Source organism: Mobula birostris, chromosome X (genome assembly GCF_030028105.1).
Source record: "Mobula birostris isolate sMobBir1 chromosome X, sMobBir1.hap1, whole genome shotgun sequence".
Taxonomy (NCBI): Eukaryota; Metazoa; Chordata; class Chondrichthyes; order Myliobatiformes; family Myliobatidae; genus Mobula; species Mobula birostris.
In genome coordinates this window covers 51,366,399-51,389,933 of record NC_092402.1, presented here as the reverse complement: position 1 = coordinate 51,389,933, position 23,535 = coordinate 51,366,399, and positions in this window count along the sequence as shown.

Sequence of the window (23,535 nt, the reverse complement as noted above, 5' to 3'; positions counted from 1 at the left end):
GAAATGAACAGTGACTCTGTAGAGTGACACAGTAACCCTCACACTGAATAAAGTAAGACTCTGTACAATTGCACAGTGACCCTCACACTGAATAAAAAGTAACTCTGTACAGTGACACAGTGAGTGACCCTCACCCTGAATAAACAGTGACTCTGTACAGTTACACAGTGACCCTCACCCTGAAGAAACAGTGACTCTGTACAGTTACACAGTGAGACACCTTGAATTAATAGTGACTCTGTACAGTTAAACAGTGACCCTCACCCTGAATAAACAGTGACTCTGTACAGAGACACAGTGACGAAACCCTGAATGAACAGTGATTCTGTACAGTTATACAGTGACCGTCACCCTGAATATACAGTGATCCTATACAGTTACACAGTGAGCCTCATCCTGAATAAAGAGTGACTCCGTACAGTTTCACAGTGACCCTCACCTTGAATAAACAGTGCCTCTGTACAGTGACACAGTGAGTGACCCTCAACCAGAATAAACAGTGACTCTGTACAGTTACAAAGTGACCCTCACCCTGAATGAACAGTTACCCTGTCCAGTTACACAGTGACCCTCACCCTGAATAAACAGTGACTCTGTACAGTTACACAGTGATCTTCACCCTGAAGAAACAGTGACTCCGTACAGTTACACAGTGATCCTCACCCTGAATAAACAGTGACTCTGTACAGTGACACAGTAACCCTAACCCTGAATAAACAGTGACTCTGTACAGTTACACAGTGACCCTCACCCTGAATAAACAGTGACTCTGTAGAGTGACACAGTAACCCTCACACTGAATAAAGAATGACTCTGTGCAATTGCACAGTGACGCTCACCCTAAATAAAAAGTGACTCTGTACAGTGACACAGTGAGTGAACCTCTCCCTGAATAAACAGTGACTCTGTACAGTTACACAGTGACCCTCACCCTGAATAAACAGTGCCTCTATACAGGGACACAGTGACCCTCACCCTCAATAAACAGTGACTCTGTATACTGACAAAGTGAGTGACCCTCACCCTGAATAAACAGTGACTCTGTATAGTGAGAAAGTGAGTGACCCTCACCCTGAATAAACAGTGATTCTGTACAGTTATACAGTGACCCTTACCCTGAATAAACAGTGACTCTGCACAGTTACACAGTGAGTGACCCTCACCCTGAATAAACAGTGACTCTGTATAGTTACACCGTGACCCTCACCCTGGATAAACAGTGACTCTGTGAAGTTACAGTGACCCTCACCCTGAATAAACGGTGACTCTGTACAGTTACACAGTGACTCTCACCCTCAATAAACAGCGACTCTGTACAAGACAGAGTGACCCACACCCTGAATAAACAGTGATTCTGTACATTTACACAGTAAATGACCCTCACGCGGAATAAACAGTGACACTGTACAGTTACACAGTGAGTGACAATTACCCTGAATAAACAGTGACTCTGTACAGTTACACAGTGAACCTCACCCTGAATAAACAGTGATTCTGTACAGTTATACAGTGACCGTCACCCTAAATAAACAGTGATTCTGTACAGTTATACAGTGACCGTCACCCTGAATAAACAGTGACCCTGTACAGTTACACACTGACCCTCACCCTGAATAAACAGTGACTCTGTACAGATACAGTCAGTGACCCTCACCCTGAATAAACAGTGACTCTGTACAGTTACAGTGACCCTCACCCTGAATAAACAGTGACTCTGTACAGTTACACACTGACCCTCACCCTGAATAAACAGTGACTCTGTACAGAGAGACAGTGACCCTCACCCTGAATAAACAGTGACTCTGTACAGCTACACTGTGACCCTCACCCTGAAAAAACAGTGACTCTGTACAGTTATACAGTGACCCTCACCCTGAATAAACAGTGACTCTGTACAGTTACACAGTGATCCTCACCCTGAATAAGCAGTCACTCTGTACAGTAACACAGTAACCCTCACCCTGAATAAACAGTGACTTTGTACAATTACAGCAAGTGACCCTCACCCTGAATAGACAGTGACTGTGTACCTAGACACTGTGACCCTTACCCTGAATAAACAGTGATTCTGTACAGATATACAGTGACCCTAACCCTGAATAAACAGTGACTCTGCACAGTTACACAGTGAGTGACCCTCACCCTGAATACACAGTGACTCTGTACAGTTACACAGTGACCCTTACCCTGAATAAACAATGACTCTGTACAGTTACACAATGAGTGACCCTCACCCAGAATAAACAGTGACTCTGCACAGTGACACAGTGACCCTCACCCTGAATAAAAAGTGACTCTGTACAGTTACACAGTGACCCTCACCCTGAATAAACAGTGACTCTGTACAGTTACACAGTGACCCTCACCCTTAATAAACAGTGACTCTGTACAGTTACACAGTGATCCTCACCCTTAATAAACAGTGACTCTGTACAGTTACACAGTGAGTGACCCTCACCCTGAATAAACAGTGACCCTGTACATTTACACAGCGAGTGACCCTCACCCGGAATAAACAGTGACTCTGCACGGTTCCACAGTGACCCTCACCCAGAATAATCACTGACTCTGTACAGTTACATAGTGACTCTCACCCTGAATAAACAGTGACTCTGTGCAGTTATACAGTGACCCTCACCCTGAATAAACAGTGACTCTGTACAGTTACAGCGAGTGACCCTCACCCTGAATAAACAGTGACTGTGTACCTAGACACTGTGACCCTCACCCTGAATAAAGAGTGATTCTGTACAGTTATACAGTGACCCTAACCCTGAATAAACAGTGACTCTGCACAGTTACACAGAGAGTGACCCTCACCCTGAATACACAGTGACTCTGTACAGTTACACAGTGACCCTCACCCTGAATAAACAGTGACTTTGTACAGTTACACAGTGACCCTCACCCTGAATAAAAAGTGACTCTGTACAATTACACAGTGACCCTCACCCTGAAAAAACAGGGCCTCTGTACAGTGACACAGTGAGTGACCCTCACCCTGAAGAAACAGTGACTCTGTACAGTGACACAGTGAGTGACTCTCACCCAGAATAAACAGTGACTCTGTACATTTACACAGTGACCCTCACCCTCAATAAACAGTGACTCTGTACAGTTACAATGAGTGACCCTCACCCTGAATAAACAGTGACTCTGTACAGTTACACAGTGACCCTCACCCTGAATAAACAGTGACTCTGTACAGTGACACAGTAACCCTCACCCTGAATAAACAGTGACTTTGTACAGTTACACAGTGACCCTCACCCTGAATAAACAGTGACTCTGTACAGTTACAGCGAGTGACCCTCACCCTGAATAAACAGTGACTGTGTACCTAGACACTGTGACCCTCACCCTGAATAAACAGTGATTCTGTACAGTTATACAGTGACCCTCACCCTGAATAAACAGTGACTCTGCACAGTTACACAGTGAGTGACCCTCACCCTGAATAAACAGTGACTCTGTATAGTTACACCGTGACCCTCACCCTGGATAAACAGTGACTCTGTAAAGTTACAGTGACCCTCATCCTGAATAAACGGTGACTCTGTACAGTTACACAGTGACTCTCACCCTCAATAAACAGTGACTCTGTACAGAGAGACAGTTACCCTCACCCTGAATAAACAGTGACTCTGTACAGCTACACTGTGACCCTCACCCTGAAAAAACAGTGACTCTGTACAGTTATACAGTGACCCTCACCCTGAATAAACAGTGACTCTGTACAGTTACACAGTGATCCTCACCCTGAATAAGCAGTGACTCTGTACAGTAACACAGTAACCCTCACCCTGAATAAACAGTGACTTTGTACAATTACAGCAAGTGACCCTCACCCTGAATAGACAGTGACTGTGTACCTAGACACTGTGACCCTCACCCTGAATAAACAGTGATTCTGTACAGATATACAGTGACCCTAACCCTGAATAAACAGTGACTCTGCACAGTTACACAGTGAGTGACCCTCACCCTGAATACACAGTGACTCTGTACAGTTACACAGTGATCCTTACCCTGAATAAACAATGACTCTGTACAGTTACACAATGAGTGACCCTCACCCAGAATAAACAGTGACTCTGCACAGTGACCCTCACCCTGAATAAAAAGTGACTCTGTACAGTTACACAGTGACCCTCACCCTGAATAAACAGTGACTCTGTACAGTTACACAGTGACCCTCACCCTTAATAAACAGTGACTCTGTACAGACACACAGTGACCCTCACCCTGAGCAAATAGTGACTCTGTATAGTTACACAGTGAGTGACCCTCCCCCTGAGTAAACAGTGACTCTGTACAGTTCCACAGTGACCCTCACCCTGAATAAACAGTGACTCTGTACAGTGACACAGTAACCCTCACCCTGAATGAACAGTGACCCTGTCCAGTTAAACAGTGACCCTCACCCTAAATGAACAGTGACTCTGTAGAGTGACACAGTAACCCTCACACTGAATAAAGAAAGACTCTGTACAATTGCACAGTGACCCTCACACTGAATAAAAAGTGACTCTGTACAGTGACACAGTGAGTGACCCTCACCCTCAATAAACAGTGACTGTGTACAGTTACACAGTGAGTGATCCTCACCCTGAATAAACAGTGACCCTGTACAGTTACACAGCGAATGACCGTCACCCGGAATAAATACTGACTGTGTACAATTACACAGTGACCCTCTCCCTGAATAAACAGTGACTTTATGCAGTTTCACAGTGAACCTCATCCAGAATAAACAGTGACTCTGTAGAGTGACACAGCAAGTGACCCTCACCCAGAATAAACAGTGACTCTGTACAGTTACAAAGTGATCCTCACCCTGAATGAACAGTGACTCTGTACAGTTACAGTGACCGTCACCCTGAATAAACAGTGATTCTGTACATCTACACAGTGACCCTCACTCTGAATAAACAGCGACTCTGTACAGTTACACAGTGACCCTCACCCTGAGTAAACAGTGACTGTAGAGTTACGCAGTGTCTCTCACCCAGAATAAACAGTGACCCTGTACAATTAAACAATGACCCTCACCCTCAATAAAACAGTGACTCTGTACAGTTACACAGTGACCCTCACCCTGAATAAACAGTGATTCTGCACAGTTATACAGTGACCGTCACCCTGAATAAACAGTGACCCTGTACAGTTACACACTGACCCTCACCCTCAATAAACAGTGACTCTGTACAGTTACAATGAGTGACCCTCACCCTGAATAAACAGTGACTCTGTACAGTTACACAGTGACCCTCACCCTTAATAAACAGTGACTCTGTACAGAGACACAGTGAGCCTCACCCTGAGCAAATAGTGACTCTGTATAGTTACACAGTGAGTGACCCTCCCCCTGAGTAAACAGTGACTCTGTACAGTTCCACAGTGACCCTCACCCTGAATAAACAGTGACTCTGTACAGTGACACAGTAACCCTCACCCTGAATGAACAGTGACCCTGTCCAGTTAAACAGTGACCCTCACACGAAATGAACAGTGACTCTGTAGAGTGACACAGTAACCCTCACACTGAATAAAGTAAGACTCTGTACAATTGCACAGTGACCCTCACACTGAATAAAAAGTAACTCTGTACAGTGACACAGTGAGTGACCCTCACCCTGAATAAACAGTGACTCTGTACAGTTAAACAGTGACCCTCACCCTGAATAAACAGTGACTCTGTACAGAGACACAGTGACCCTCACCTTGAATAAACAGTGCCTCTGTACAGTGACACAGTGAGTGACCCTCAACCAGAATAAACAGTGACTCTGTACAGTTACAAAGTGACCCTCACCCTGAATGAACAGTTACCCTGTCCAGTTACACAGTGACCCTCACCCTGAATAAACAGTGACTCTGTACAGTTACACAGTGATCTTCACCCTGAAGAAACAGTGACTCCGTACAGTTACACAGTGATCCTCACCCTGAATAAACAGTGACTCTGTACAGTGACACAGTAACCCTAACCCTGAATAAACAGTGACTCTGTACAGTTACACAGTGACCCTCACCCTGAATAAACAGTGACTCTGTAGAGTGACACAGTAACCCTCACACTGAATAAAGAATGACTCTGTGCAATTGCACAGTGACGCTCACCCTAAATAAAAAGTGACTCTGTACAGTGACACAGTGAGTGAACCTCTCCCTGAATAAACAGTGACTCTGTACAGTTACACAGTGACCCTCACCCTGAATAAACAGTGCCTCTATACAGGGACACAGTGACCCTCACCCTCAATAAACAGTGACTCTGTATACTGACAAAGTGAGTGACCCTCACCCTGAATAAACAGTGACTCTGTATAGTGAGAAAGTGAGTGACCCTCACCCTGAATAAACAGTGATTCTGTACAGTTATACAGTGACCCTTACCCTGAATAAACAGTGACTCTGCACAGTTACACAGTGAGTGACCCTCACCCTGAATAAACAGTGACTCTGTATAGTTACACCGTGACCCTCACCCTGGATAAACAGTGACTCTGTGAAGTTACAGTGACCCTCACCCTGAATAAACGGTGACTCTGTACAGTTACACAGTGACTCTCACCCTCAATAAACAGCGACTCTGTACAAGACAGAGTGACCCACACCCTGAATAAACAGTGATTCTGTACATTTACACAGTAAATGACCCTCACGCGGAATAAACAGTGACACTGTACAGTTACACAGTGAGTGACAATTACCCTGAATAAACAGTGACTCTGTACAGTTACACAGTGAACCTCACCCTGAATAAACAGTGATTCTGTACAGTTATACAGTGACCGTCACCCTAAATAAACAGTGATTCTGTACAGTTATACAGTGACCGTCACCCTGAATAAACAGTGACCCTGTACAGTTACACACTGACCCTCACCCTGAATAAACAGTGACTCTGTACAGATACAGTCAGTGACCCTCACCCTGAATAAACAGTGACTCTGTACAGTTACAGTGACCCTCACCCTGAATAAACAGTGACTCTGTACAGTTACACACTGACCCTCACCCTGAATAAACAGTGACTCTGTACAGAGAGACAGTGACCCTCACCCTGAATAAACAGTGACTCTGTACAGCTACACTGTGACCCTCACCCTGAAAAAACAGTGACTCTGTACAGTTATACAGTGACCCTCACCCTGAATAAACAGTGACTCTGTACAGTTACACAGTGATCCTCACCCTGAATAAGCAGTCACTCTGTACAGTAACACAGTAACCCTCACCCTGAATAAACAGTGACTTTGTACAATTACAGCAAGTGACCCTCACCCTGAATAGACAGTGACTGTGTACCTAGACACTGTGACCCTTACCCTGAATAAACAGTGATTCTGTACAGATATACAGTGACCCTAACCCTGAATAAACAGTGACTCTGCACAGTTACACAGTGAGTGACCCTCACCCTGAATACACAGTGACTCTGTACAGTTACACAGTGACCCTTACCCTGAATAAACAATGACTCTGTACAGTTACACAATGAGTGACCCTCACCCAGAATAAACAGTGACTCTGCACAGTGACACAGTGACCCTCACCCTGAATAAAAAGTGACTCTGTACAGTTACACAGTGACCCTCACCCTGAATAAACAGTGACTCTGTACAGTTACACAGTGACCCTCACCCTTAATAAACAGTGACTCTGTACAGTTACACAGTGATCCTCACCCTTAATAAACAGTGACTCTGTACAGTTACACAGTGAGTGACCCTCACCCTGAATAAACAGTGACCCTGTACATTTACACAGCGAGTGACCCTCACCCGGAATAAACAGTGACTCTGCACGGTTCCACAGTGACCCTCACCCAGAATAATCACTGACTCTGTACAGTTACATAGTGACTCTCACCCTGAATAAACAGTGACTCTGTGCAGTTATACAGTGACCCTCACCCTGAATAAACAGTGACTCTGTACAGTTACAGCGAGTGACCCTCACCCTGAATAAACAGTGACTGTGTACCTAGACACTGTGACCCTCACCCTGAATAAAGAGTGATTCTGTACAGTTATACAGTGACCCTAACCCTGAATAAACAGTGACTCTGCACAGTTACACAGAGAGTGACCCTCACCCTGAATACACAGTGACTCTGTACAGTTACACAGTGACCCTCACCCTGAATAAACAGTGACTTTGTACAGTTACACAGTGACCCTCACCCTGAATAAAAAGTGACTCTGTACAATTACACAGTGACCCTCACCCTGAAAAAACAGGGCCTCTGTACAGTGACACAGTGAGTGACCCTCACCCTGAAGAAACAGTGACTCTGTACAGTGACACAGTGAGTGACTCTCACCCAGAATAAACAGTGACTCTGTACATTTACACAGTGACCCTCACCCTCAATAAACAGTGACTCTGTACAGTTACAATGAGTGACCCTCACCCTGAATAAACAGTGACTCTGTACAGTTACACAGTGACCCTCACCCTGAATAAACAGTGACTCTGTACAGTGACACAGTAACCCTCACCCTGAATAAACAGTGACTTTGTACAGTTACACAGTGACCCTCACCCTGAATAAACAGTGACTCTGTACAGTTACAGCGAGTGACCCTCACCCTGAATAAACAGTGACTGTGTACCTAGACACTGTGACCCTCACCCTGAATAAACAGTGATTCTGTACAGTTATACAGTGACCCTCACCCTGAATAAACAGTGACTCTGCACAGTTACACAGTGAGTGACCCTCACCCTGAATAAACAGTGACTCTGTATAGTTACACCGTGACCCTCACCCTGGATAAACAGTGACTCTGTAAAGTTACAGTGACCCTCATCCTGAATAAACGGTGACTCTGTACAGTTACACAGTGACTCTCACCCTCAATAAACAGTGACTCTGTACAGAGAGACAGTTACCCTCACCCTGAATAAACAGTGACTCTGTACAGCTACACTGTGACCCTCACCCTGAAAAAACAGTGACTCTGTACAGTTATACAGTGACCCTCACCCTGAATAAACAGTGACTCTGTACAGTTACACAGTGATCCTCACCCTGAATAAGCAGTGACTCTGTACAGTAACACAGTAACCCTCACCCTGAATAAACAGTGACTTTGTACAATTACAGCAAGTGACCCTCACCCTGAATAGACAGTGACTGTGTACCTAGACACTGTGACCCTCACCCTGAATAAACAGTGATTCTGTACAGATATACAGTGACCCTAACCCTGAATAAACAGTGACTCTGCACAGTTACACAGTGAGTGACCCTCACCCTGAATACACAGTGACTCTGTACAGTTACACAGTGATCCTTACCCTGAATAAACAATGACTCTGTACAGTTACACAATGAGTGACCCTCACCCAGAATAAACAGTGACTCTGCACAGTGACCCTCACCCTGAATAAAAAGTGACTCTGTACAGTTACACAGTGACCCTCACCCTGAATAAACAGTGACTCTGTACAGTTACACAGTGACCCTCACCCTTAATAAACAGTGACTCTGTACAGACACACAGTGACCCTCACCCTGAGCAAATAGTGACTCTGTATAGTTACACAGTGAGTGACCCTCCCCCTGAGTAAACAGTGACTCTGTACAGTTCCACAGTGACCCTCACCCTGAATAAACAGTGACTCTGTACAGTGACACAGTAACCCTCACCCTGAATGAACAGTGACCCTGTCCAGTTAAACAGTGACCCTCACCCTAAATGAACAGTGACTCTGTAGAGTGACACAGTAACCCTCACACTGAATAAAGAAAGACTCTGTACAATTGCACAGTGACCCTCACACTGAATAAAAAGTGACTCTGTACAGTGACACAGTGAGTGACCCTCACCCTCAATAAACAGTGACTGTGTACAGTTACACAGTGAGTGATCCTCACCCTGAATAAACAGTGACCCTGTACAGTTACACAGCGAATGACCGTCACCCGGAATAAATACTGACTGTGTACAATTACACAGTGACCCTCTCCCTGAATAAACAGTGACTTTATGCAGTTTCACAGTGAACCTCATCCAGAATAAACAGTGACTCTGTAGAGTGACACAGCAAGTGACCCTCACCCAGAATAAACAGTGACTCTGTACAGTTACAAAGTGATCCTCACCCTGAATGAACAGTGACTCTGTACAGTTACAGTGACCGTCACCCTGAATAAACAGTGATTCTGTACATCTACACAGTGACCCTCACTCTGAATAAACAGCGACTCTGTACAGTTACACAGTGACCCTCACCCTGAGTAAACAGTGACTGTAGAGTTACGCAGTGTCTCTCACCCAGAATAAACAGTGACCCTGTACAATTAAACAATGACCCTCACCCTCAATAAAACAGTGACTCTGTACAGTTACACAGTGACCCTCACCCTGAATAAACAGTGATTCTGTACAGTTATACAGTGACCGTCACCCTGAATAAACAGTGACCCTGTACAGTTACACACTCACCCTCACCCTGAATAAACAGTGACTCTGTACAGTGACACAGTGAGTGACCCTCACCCAGAATAAACAATGACTCTGTACACTTACACAGTGACCCTCACCCTGAATGAACAGTGACCCTGTCCAGTTAAACAGTGACCCTCACCCTGAATTACCAGTGACTCTGCAGAGTGACACAGTGACCCTCACCCTGAATAAAAAGTGACTCTGTACAGTGACTCGGTGATCCTCACCCTCAATAAACAGTGACTCTGTACAGTGACACGGTGACCCTCATCCTTAATAAACAGTGACTCTGTACAGTTACACAGTGACCCTCACGCTGAGTAAACAGTGACTGTGTACAGTTACAGAGTGAGTGATCCTCACCCTGAATAAACAGTGACTCTGTACAGTTCAACAATGACCCTCATCCTAAATAAAACAGTGACTTTATGCAGTTTCACAGTGAACCTCACCCTGAATAAACAGTGACTCTGTAGAGTGACACAGCAAGTGAACCTCACCCAGAATAAACAGTGACTCTGTATAGTTACACAGTGACCCTCACCCAGAATAACTAGTGACTCTGTACAGTTACACAGTGATCCTCACCCTGAATGAACAGTGACTCTGTCCAGTTACACAGTGATCCTCACCCTGAATAAACAGTGACTCTGTGGAGTGACACAGTAACCCTCACACTGAATAAAGAATGACTCTGTACAATTACACAGTGACCCTCACCCTGAATAAAAAGTGACTCTGTACAGTGACACAGTGAGTGACCCTCACCCTGAATAAACAGTGACTCTGTACAGTTACGCAGTGACCCTCACCCTGAGTAAACACTGACTGTGTACAGTTACACAGTGAGTGATCCTCACCCTGAATAAACAGTGACCCTGTACAGTTACACAGTGACCCTCACCCTGAATAAACAGTGACCCTGTACAGTTACACAGTGACCCTCACCCTGAATAAACAGTGATTCTGTACAGTAACAGAGTGAGTGTCCCTCACCCTGAATAAACAGTGACTCTGTACAGTCACACAGTAACCCTCACCCTGAATAAACAGTGACTCTGTACAGTTATACAGTGACCCTCACCCTGAGTAAACAGTGACTCTGTACAGTGACACAGTGACCCTCACCCTCAATAAACAGTGACTCTGTACAGTTACAATGAGTGACCCTCACCCTGAATAAACAGTGACTCTGTACAGTTACACAGTGACCCTCACCCTTAATAAACAGTGACTCTGTACAGAGACACAGTGACCCTCACCCTGAGCAAATAGTGACTCTGTATAGTTACACAGTGAGTGACCCTCCCCCTGAGTAAACAGTGACTCTGTACAGTTCCACAGTGACCCTCACCCTGAATAAACAGTGACTCTGTACAGTGACACAGTAACCCTCACCCTGAATGAACAGTGACCCTGTCCAGTTAAACAGTGACCCTCACACGAAATGAACAGTGACTCTGTAGAGTGACACAGTAACCCTCACACTGAATAAAGTAAGACTCTGTACAATTGCACAGTGACCCTCACACTGAATAAGAAGTAACTCTGTACAGTGACACAGTGAGTGACCCTCACCCTGAATAAACAGTGACTCTGTACAGTTACACAGTGACCCTCACCCTGAAGAAACAGTGACTCTGTACAGTTACACAGTGAGACACCTTGAATTAATAGTGACTCTGTACAGTTAAACAGTGACCCTCACCCTGAATAAACAGTGACTCTGTACAGAGACACAGTGACGAAACCCTGAATGAACAGTGATTCTGTACAGTTATACAGTGACCGTCACCCTGAATATACAGTGATCCTATACAGTTACACAGTGAGCCTCATCCTGAATAAAGAGTGACTCCGTACAGTTTCACAGTGACCCTCACCTTGAATAAACAGTGCCTCTGTACAGTGACACAGTGAGTGACCCTCAACCAGAATAAACAGTGACTCTGTACAGTTACAAAGTGACCCTCACCCTGAATGAACAGTTACCCTGTCCAGTTACACAGTGACCCTCACCCTGAATAAACAGTGACTCTGTACAGTTACACAGTGATCTTCACCCTGAAGAAACAGTGACTCCGTACAGTTACACAGTGATCCTCACCCTGAATAAACAGTGACTCTGTACAGTGACACAGTAACCCTAACCCTGAATAAACAGTGACTCTGTACAGTTACACAGTGACCCTCACCCTGAATAAACAGTGACTCTGTAGAGTGACACAGTAACCCTCACACTGAATAAAGAATGACTCTGTGCAATTGCACAGTGACGCTCACCCTAAATAAAAAGTGACTCTGTACAGTGACACAGTGAGTGAACCTCTCCCTGAATAAACAGTGACTCTGTACAGTTACACAGTGACCCTCACCCTGAATAAACAGTGCCTCTATACAGGGACACAGTGACCCTCACCCTCAATAAACAGTGACTCTGTATACTGACAAAGTGAGTGACCCTCACCCTGAATAAACAGTGACTCTGTATAGTGAGAAAGTGAGTGACCCTCACCCTGAATAAACAGTGACTCTGTACAGTTACACAGTGACTCTCACCCTGAACAAACAGTGACTCTGTACAGTTACACAGTGAGTGACCCTCACCTAGAATAAACAGTGACTCTGTACAGTTACACGAGTGACCCTCACCCTGAATAAAGAGTGACTCTGTACCAGTTACACAGTGACCCTCACCCTGAATAAACAGTGACTCTGTACAGTTACACTGACTCTCACCCTGAATAAAACAGTGACACTGTACAGTTACACAGTGACCCTCACCCTGAATAAACAGTGACTCTGTACAGTTACACAGTGAGTGACCCTCACCCTGAATAAACAGTGACTCTGTACAGTGACACAGTGAGTGACCCTCACCCAGAATAAACAGTGACTCTGTATAGTTACACAGTGACCGTCACCCTGAATAAACAGTGACTCTGTACAGTTACACAGTGAGTGACCCTCACCCTGAATAAACAGTGACTCTGTACAGTTACACAGTAACCCTCACCCTGAATGAACAGTGACCCTCTCCAGTTAAACAGTCACCCTCACCCTGAATTAACAGTGTCTCTGCAGAGTGACACAGTAACCCTCACACTGAATAAAGAATGACTCTGTACAATTGCACAGTGACCCTCACCCTGAATAAAAAGTGACTCTGTACAGTGACACAGTGACCCTCACCCTGAATAAACAGTGACCTTGTCCAGTTACACAGTGACCCTCACCCTCAATAAACAGTGACTCTGTATACTGACAAAGTGAGTGACCCTCACCCTGAATAAACAATGACTCTGTATAGTGAGAAAGTGAGTGACCCTCATCCTGAATAAAAAGTGACTCTGTACAGTTACACAGTAACCCTCACCCTGAATAATCAGTCACTCTGTACAGTTACACAGTGACTCTCACCCTGAACAGTGACTCTGTACAGTTACACAGTGAGTGTCTCTCACCCAGAATAAACAGTGACTCTGTACAGTTACAAAGTGATCCTCACCCTGAATGAACAGTGACTCTGTACAGTTACAGTGACCGTCACCCTGAATAAACAGTGATTCTGTACATTTACACAGTGACCCTCACTCTGAATAAACAGCGACTCTGTACAGTTACACAGTGACCCTCACCCTGAGTAAACAGTGACTGTAGAGTTACGCAGTGTCTCTCACCCAGAATAAACAGTGACCCTGTACAATTAAACAATGACCCTCACCCTCAATAAAACAGTGACTCTGTACAGTTACACAGTGACCCTCACTCTGAATAAACAGTGATTCTGTACAGTTATACAGTGACCGTCACCCTGAATAAACAGTGACCCTGTACAGTTACACACTGACCCTCACCCTGAATAAACAGTGACTCTGTACAGTGACACAGTGAGTGACCCTCACCCAGAATAAACAATGACTCTGTACACTTACACAGTGACCCTCACCCTGAATGAACAGTGACCCTGTCCAGTTAAACAGTGACCCTCACCCTGAATTACCAGTGACTCTGCAGAGTGACACAGTGACCCTCACCCTGAATAAAAAGTGACTCTGTACAGTGACTCGGTGATCCTCACCCTCAATAATCAGTGACTCTGTACAGTGACACGGTGACCCTCATCCTTAATAAACAGTGACTCTGTACAGTTACACAGTGACCCTCACGCTGAGTAAACAGTGACTGTGTACAGTTACAGAGTGAGTGATCCTCACCCTGAATAAACAGTGACTCTGTACAGTTCAACAATGACCCTCATCCTCAATAAAACAGTGACTTTATGCAGTTTCACAGTGAACCTCACCCTGAATAAACAGTGACTCTGTAGAGTGACACAGCGAGTGAACCTCACCCAGAATAAACAGTGACTCTGTATAGTTACACAGTGACCCTCACCCAGAATAACTAGTGACTCTGTACAGTTACACAGTGATCCTCACCCTGAATGAACAGTGACTCTGTCCAGTTACACAGTGATCCTCACCCTGAATAAACAGTGACTCTGTGGAGTGACACAGTAACCCTCACACTGAATAAAGAATGACTCTGTACAATTACACAGTGACCCTCACCCTGAATAAAAAGTGACTCTGTACAGTGACACAGTGAGTGACCCTCACCCTGAATAAACAGTGACTCTGTACAGTTACGCAGTGACCCTCACCCTGAGTAAACACTGACTGTGTACAGTTACACAGTGAGTGATCCTCACCCTGAATAAACAGTGACCCTGTACAGTTACACAGTGACCCTCACCCTGAATAAACAGTGACCCTGTACAGTTACACAGTGACCCTCACCCTGAATAAACAGTGATTCTGTACAGTAACAGAGTGAGTGTCCCTCACCCTGAATAAACAGTGACTCTGTACAGTCACACAGTAACCCTCACCCTGAATAAACAGTGACTCTGTACAGTTATACAGTGACCCTCACCCTGAGTAAACAGTGACTCTGTACAGTGACACAGTGACCCTCACCCTCAATAAACAGTGACTCTGTACAGTTACAATGAGTGACCCTCACCCTGAATAAACAGTGACTCTGTACAGTTACACAGTGACCCTCACCCTTAATAAACAGTGACTCTGTACAGAGACACAGTGACCCTCACCCTGAGCAAATAGTGACTCTGTATAGTTACACAGTGAGTGACCCTCCCCCTGAGTAAACAGTGACTCTGTACAGTTCCACAGTGACCCTCACCCTGAATAAACAGTGACTCTGTACAGTGACACAGTAACCCTCACCCTGAATGAACAGTGACCCTGTCCAGTTAAACAGTGACCCTCACCCTAAATGAACAGTGACTCTGTAGAGTGACACAGTAACCCTCACACTGAATAAAGTAAGACTCTGTACAATTGCACAGTGACCCTCACACTGAATAAAAAGTAACTCTGTACAGTGACACAGTGAGTGACCCTCACCCTGAATAAACAGTGACTCTGTACAGTTACACAGTGACCCTCACCCTGAAGAAACAGTGACTCTGTACAGTTACACAGTGAGACACCTTGAATTAATAGTGACTCTGTACAGTTAAACAGTGACCCTCACCCTGAATAAACAGTGACTCTGTACAGAGACACAGTGACGAAACCCTGAATGAACAGTGATTCTGTACAGTTATACAGTGACCGTCACCCTGAATATACAGTGATCCTATACAGTTACACAGTGAGCCTCATCCTGAATAAAGAGTGACTCCGTACAGTTTCACAGTGACCCTCACCTTGAATAAACAGTGCCTCTGTACAGTGACACAGTGAGTGACCCTCAACCAGAATAAACAGTGACTCTGTACAGTTACAAAGTGACCCTCACCCTGAATGAACAGTTACCCTGTCCAGTTACACAGTGACCCTCACCCTGAATAAACAGTGACTCTGTACAGTTACACAGTGATCTTCACCCTGAAGAAACAGTGACTCCGTACAGTTACACAGTGATCCTCACCCTGAATAAACAGTGACTCTGTACAGTGACACAGTAACCCTAACCCTGAATAAACAGTGACTCTGTACAGTTACACAGTGACCCTCACCCTGAATAAACAGTGACTCTGTAGAGTGACACAGTAACCCTCACACTGAATAAAGAATGACTCTGTGCAATTGCACAGTGACGCTCACCCTAAATAAAAAGTGACTCTGTACAGTGACACAGTGAGTGAACCTCTCCCTGAATAAACAGTGACTCTGTACAGTTACACAGTGACCCTCACCCTGAATAAACAGTGCCTCTATACAGGGACACAGTGACCCTCACCCTCAATAAACAGTGACTCTGTATACTGACAAAGTGAGTGACCCTCACCCTGAATAAACAGTGACTCTGTACAGTGAGAAAGTGAGTGACCCTCACCCTGAATAAACAGTGACTCTGTACAGTTACACAGTAACCCTCACCCTGAATAATCAGTGACTCTGTACAGTTACACAGTGACTCTCACCCTGAACAAACAGTGACTCTGTACAGTTACACAGTGAGTGACCCTCACCTAGAATAAACAGTGACTCTGTACAGTTACACGAGTGACCCTCACCCTGAATAAACAGTGACTCTGTACCAGTTACACAGTGACCCTCACCCTGAATAAACAGTGACTCTGTACAGTTACACTGACTCTCACCCTGAATAAAACAGTGACACTGTACAGTTACACAGTGACCCTCACCCTGAATAAACAGTGACTCTGTACAGTTACACAGTGAGTGACCCTCACCCTGAATAAACAGTGACTCTGTACAGTGACACAGTGAGTGACCCTCACCCAGAATAAACAGTGACTCTGTATAGTTACACAGTGACCGTCACCCTGAATAAACAGTGACTCTGTACAGTTACACAGTGAGTGACCCTCACCCTGAATAAACAGTGACTCTGTACAGTTACACAGTAACCCTCACCCTGAATGAACAGTGACCCTCTCCAGTTAAACAGTCACCCTCACCCTGAATTAACAGTGTCTCTGCAGAGTGACACAGTAACCCTCACACTGAATAAAGAATGAGTCTGTACAATTGCACAGTGACCCTCACCCTGAATAAAAAGTGACTCTGTACAGTGACACAGTGACCCTCACCCTGAATAAACAGTGACCTTGTCCAGTTACACAGTGACCCTCACCCTCAATAAACAGTGACTCTGTATACTGACAAAGTGAGTGACCCTCACCCTGAATAAACAATGACTCTGTATAGTGAGAAAGTGAGTGACCCTCACCCTGAATAAAAAGTGACTCTGTACAGTTACACAGTAACCCTCACCCTGAATAATCAGTCACTCTGTACAGTTACACAGTGACTCTCACCCTGAACAGTGACTCTGTACAGTTACACAGTGAGTGTCTCTCACCCAGAATAAACAGTGACTCTGTACAGTTACACAATGAGTGACCCTCACCCTGAATAAACAGTGACTCTGTACCAGTTACACAGTGACCCTCACCCTGAATAAACAGTGACTCAGTACAGTTACACTGACTCTCACACTGAATAAACAGTGACACTGTACAGTTACACAGTGACCCTCACCCTGAATAAACAGTGACTCTGTACAGTTACACAGTGAGTGACCCTCACCCAGAATAAACAGTGACTCTGTACAGTTACACAATCAGTGACCCTCACCCTGAATAAACATTCACTCTGTACAGTTACACAGTGACCCTCACCCTGAATAAACAGTGACTCTGTTCAGTTACACAGTGAGTGCCACTTACCCTGAATAAACACTGACTCTGTACAGTTACACAGTGACCCTCACCCTTAATAAACAGTGACTCTGTACAGTTACACAGTGACCCTCACCCTGAGTAAACAGTGACTGTACAGTTACGCAGAGTCCCTCGCCCAGAATAAACAGTGACCCTGTACAATTAAACAATGACCCTCACCCTCAATAAAACAGTGACTCTGTACAGTTACACAGTGACCCTCACCCTGAATAAACAGTGACTCTGTACAGTTACACAGTGAGTGACCCTCGCCCTGAATAAACAGTGACTCTGTACAGTGACACAGTGAGTGACCCTCACGCAGAATAAACAGTCACTCTGTATAGTTACAGTGACTGTCACCCTGAATAAACAGTGACTCTGTACAGTTACACAGTGAGTGACCCTCACACTGAATAAAGAATGACTCTGTACAATTGCACAGTGACCCTCACCCTGAATAAAAAGTAACTCTGTACAGTGACACAGTGATCCTCACCCTGAATAAACAGTGACTCCGTACAGTGACACAGTGACCCTCATCCTTAATAAACAGTGACTCTGTACAGTTACACAGTGAACCTCACCCTGAGTAAACAGTGACTGTGTACAGTTACACAGTGAGTGATCCTCACCCTGAATAAACAGTGACTTTATGCAGTTTCACAGTGAACCTCACCCTGAATAAACAGTGACTCTGTAGAGTGACACAGCGAGTGACCCTCACCCAGAATAAACAATGACTCTGTACAGTTACACAGTGACCCTCACCCAGAATAAACAGTAACTCTGTACAGTTACACAGTGATCCTCACCCTGAATGAACAGTGACTCTGTCCAGTTGCACAGTGATCCTCACCCTGAATAAACAGTGACTCTGTAGAGTGACACAGTAACCCTCACACTGAATAAAGAATGACTCTGTACAATTACACAGTGACCCTCACCCTGAATAAAAAGTGACTCTGTGCAGTGACACAGTGAGTGACCCTCACCCTGAATAAACAGTGACTCTGTACAATGACACAGTAACCCTCACCCTGAATAAGCAGTGACTCTGTACAGTTACACAGTGATCCTCACCCTGAATGAGCAGTGACTCTGTACAGTTACACAGTGATCCGCACCCTGAATAAACAGTGACTTTGTACAGTTACACAGTGACCCTCACCCTGAATAAACAGTGACTGTGTACCTAGACACTGTGACCCTCACCCTGAATAAACAGTGATTCTGTACAGTTATACAGTGACCCTAACCCTGAATAAACAGTGACTCTGCACAGTTACACAGTGAGTGACCCTCACCCTGAATACACAGTGACTCTGTACAGTTACACAGTGACCCTCACCCTGAATAAACAGTGACTTTGTACAGTTACACAGTGACCCTCACCCTGAATAAAAAGTGACTCTGTACAATTACACAGTAACCCTCACCCTGAAAAAACAGTGCCTCTGTACAGTGACACAGTGAGTGACCCTCACCCTGAATAAACAGTGACTGTGTACAGTTACACAGTGTCCCTCACCCTGAATAAACAGTGATTCTTTACAGTTATATAGTGACCGTCACCCTGAATAAACAGTGACTCTGTACAGTGACACAGTGAGTGACCCTCACCCAGAATAAACAGTGACTCTGCACAGTTACACAGTGACCCTCACCCTCAATAAACAGTGACTCTGTACAGTTACAATGAGTGACCCTCACCCTGAATAAACAGTGACTGTGTACAGAGACACAGTGACCCTCACCCTGAATAAACAGTGACTGTGTACAGAGACACAGTGACCCTCACCCTTAATAAACAGTGACTCTGTACAGTTACACAGTGACCCTCACCCTGAGCAAATAGTGATTCTGTACAGTTACACAGTGAGTGACCCTCACCCTGAATAAACAGTGACTCTGTACAGTGACACAGTGAGTGACCCTCACGCAGAATAAACAGTCACTCTGTATAGTTACAGTGACTGTCACCCTGAATAAACAGTGACTCTGTACAGTTACACAGTGAGTGACCCTCACACTGAATAAAGAATGACTCTGTACAATTGCACAGTGACCCTCACCCTGAATAAAAAGTGACTCTGTACAGTGACACAGTGATCCTCACCCTGAATAAACAGTGACTCCGTATAGTGACACAGTGACCCTCATCCTTAATAAACAGTGACTCTGTACAGTTACACAGTGAACCTCACCCTGAGTAAACAGTGACTGTGTACAGTTACACAGTGAGTGATCCTCACCCTGAATAAACAGTGACTGTACAGTTACACAGTGACCCTCACCCTCAATAAAACAGTGACTTTATGCAGTTTCACAGTGAACCTCACCCTGAATAAACAGTGACTCTGTAGAGTAACACAGCGAGTGACCCTCACCCAGAATAAACAATGACTCTGTACAGTTACACAGTGACCCTCACCCAGAATAAACAGTAACTCTGTACAGTTACACAGTGATCCTCACCCTGAATGAACAGTGACTCTGTCCAGTTGCACAGTGCTCCTCACCCTGAATAAACAGTGACTCTGTAGAGTGACACAGTAACCCTCACACTGAATAAAGAATGACTCTGTACAATTACACAGTGACTCTCACCCTGAATAAAAAGTGACTCTGTACAGTGACACAGTGAGTGACCCTCACCCTGAATAAGCAGTGACTCTGTACAGTTACACAGTGATCCTCACCCTGAATGAGCAGTGACTCTGTACAGTTACACAGTGATCCGCACCCTGAATAAACAGTGACTTTGTACAGTTACACAGTGACCCTCACCCTGAATAAACAGTGACTGTGTACCTAGACACTGTGACCCTCACCCTGAATAAACAGTGATTCTGTACAGTTATACAGTGACCCTAACCCTGAATAAACAGTGACTCTGCACAGTTACACAGTGAGTGACCCTCACCCTGAATACACAGTGACTCTGTACAGTTACACAGTGACCCTCACCCTGAATAAACAGTGACTTTGTACAGTTACACAGTGACCCTCACCCTGAATAAAAAGTGACTCTGTACAATTATACAGTAACCCTCACCCTGAATAAACAGTGATTCTTTACAGTTATATAGTGACCGTCACCCAGAATAAACAGTGACTCTGCACAGTTACACAGTGACCCTCACCCTCAATAAACAGTGACTCTGTACAGTTACAATGAGTGACCCTCACCCTGAATAAACAGTGACTGTGTACAGAGACACAGTGACCCTCACCCTTAATAAACAGTGACTCTGTACAGTTACACAGTGACCCTCACCCTGAGCAAATAGTGATTCTGTACAGTTACACAGTGAGTGACCCTCACCCTGAGTAAACAGTGACTCTGTACAGTTCCACAGTGACCCTCACCCTGAATAAGCAGTGACTCTGTAAACTTACACAGTAACCCTCACCCTGAATAAACAGTGACTCTGTACAGTTACACAGTGACCCTCACCCTGAATAAGCAGTGACTCTGTACAGTTACACAGTGATCCTCGCCCTGAATAAACAGTGACTATTTAGTGACACAGTAACCCTCACCCTGAATAAACAGTGACTTTGTACAGTTGCACAGTGACCCTCACCCTGAATAAACAGTGACTCTGTACAGTTACAGCGAGTGACCCTCACCCTGAATAAACAGTGACTGTGTTCCTAGACACTGTGACCCTCACCCTGAATAAACAGTGATTCTGTACAGTTATACAGTGACCCTCACCCTGAATAAACAGTGACTCTGCACAGTTACACAGTGAGTGAACCTCACCCTGAATAAACAGTGACTCTGTACAGTTACAGTGAGTGAACCTCACCCTGAATAAACAGTGACTCTGTACAGTTACAGTGAGTGAACCTCACCCTGAATAAACAGTGACTCTGTACAGTTACAGTGACCCTCACCCTGAATAAACAGTGACTCTGTACATTTACACAGTGACCCTCACCCTGAATAAACACTGACTCTGTACAGTCACACAGTGACCCTCACTCTGAATAAACAGTGACTGTGCACAGTTACACAATCAGTGACCCTCACCCAGAATAAACAGTGACTCTGTACAGTTACACGGTGACCCTGCACAGTTACACAGTGACTCTGTACAGTTACACAGTGACCCTCACACTGAATAAACAGTGACTCTGTACAGTTACACAGTGACCCTCACCCTTAATAAACAGTGACTCTGTACAGTTACAGTGAGTGAACCTCACCCTTAATAAACAGTGACTCTGTACAGTTACACAGTGAATGACCCTAACGCTGAATAAACAGTGACTCTGTACAGTTACACAGTAACCCTCACCCTGAATAAACAGTGACTCTGTACAGTGACACAGTGAGTGACCCTCAACCAGAATAAACAGTGACTCTGTACAGTTACACAGTGACCCTCACCCTGAATGAACAGTTACCCTGTCCAGTTACACAGTGATCCTCACCCTGAATAAACAGTGACTCTGTATAGTGACATAGTGAGTGACCCTCACCCTGAATAAAAAGTGACTCTGTACATTTACACAGTAACCCTCACCCTGAATAATCAGTGACTCTGTACAGTTAAACAGTGACCCTCACCCTTAATAAACAATGAATCTGTACAGTTACACAGTGAGTGACCCTCACCCAGAATAAACAGTGACTCTGTACAGTTACACAGTGAGTGACCCTCACCCTGAATAAACAGTGACTCTGTAGAGTGACACAGTAACCCTCACACTGAATAAAGAATGACTCTGTACAATTACACAGTGACCCTCACCCTGAATAAAAAGTGACTCTGTACAGTGACACAGTGAGTGACCCTCACCCTGAATAAACAGTGACTCTGTACAGTGACACAGTAACCCTCACCCTGAATAAACAGTGACTCTGTACAGTTACACCGTGACCCTCACCCTGAATAAACAGTGACTCTGTACAGAGAGACAGTGACCCTCACCCTGAATAAACAGTGACTCTATACAACTACACTGTGACCCTCTCCCTGAATAAACAGTGACTCTGTACAGTTACACAGTGATCCTCACCCTTAATAAACAGTGACTCTGTACAGTTACACAGTGAGTGACCCTCACCCTGAATAAACAGTGACCCTGTACATTTACACAGCGAGTGACCCTCACCCGGAATAAACAGTGACTCTGCACGGTTCCACAGTGACCCTCACCCAGAATAATCACTGACTCTGTACAGTTACATAGTGACTCTCACCCTGAATAAACAGTGACTCTGTGCAGTTATACAGTGACCCTCACCCTGAATAAACAGTGACTCTGTACAGTTACAGCGAGTGACCCTCACCCTGAATAAACAGTGACTGTGTACCTAGACACTGTGAC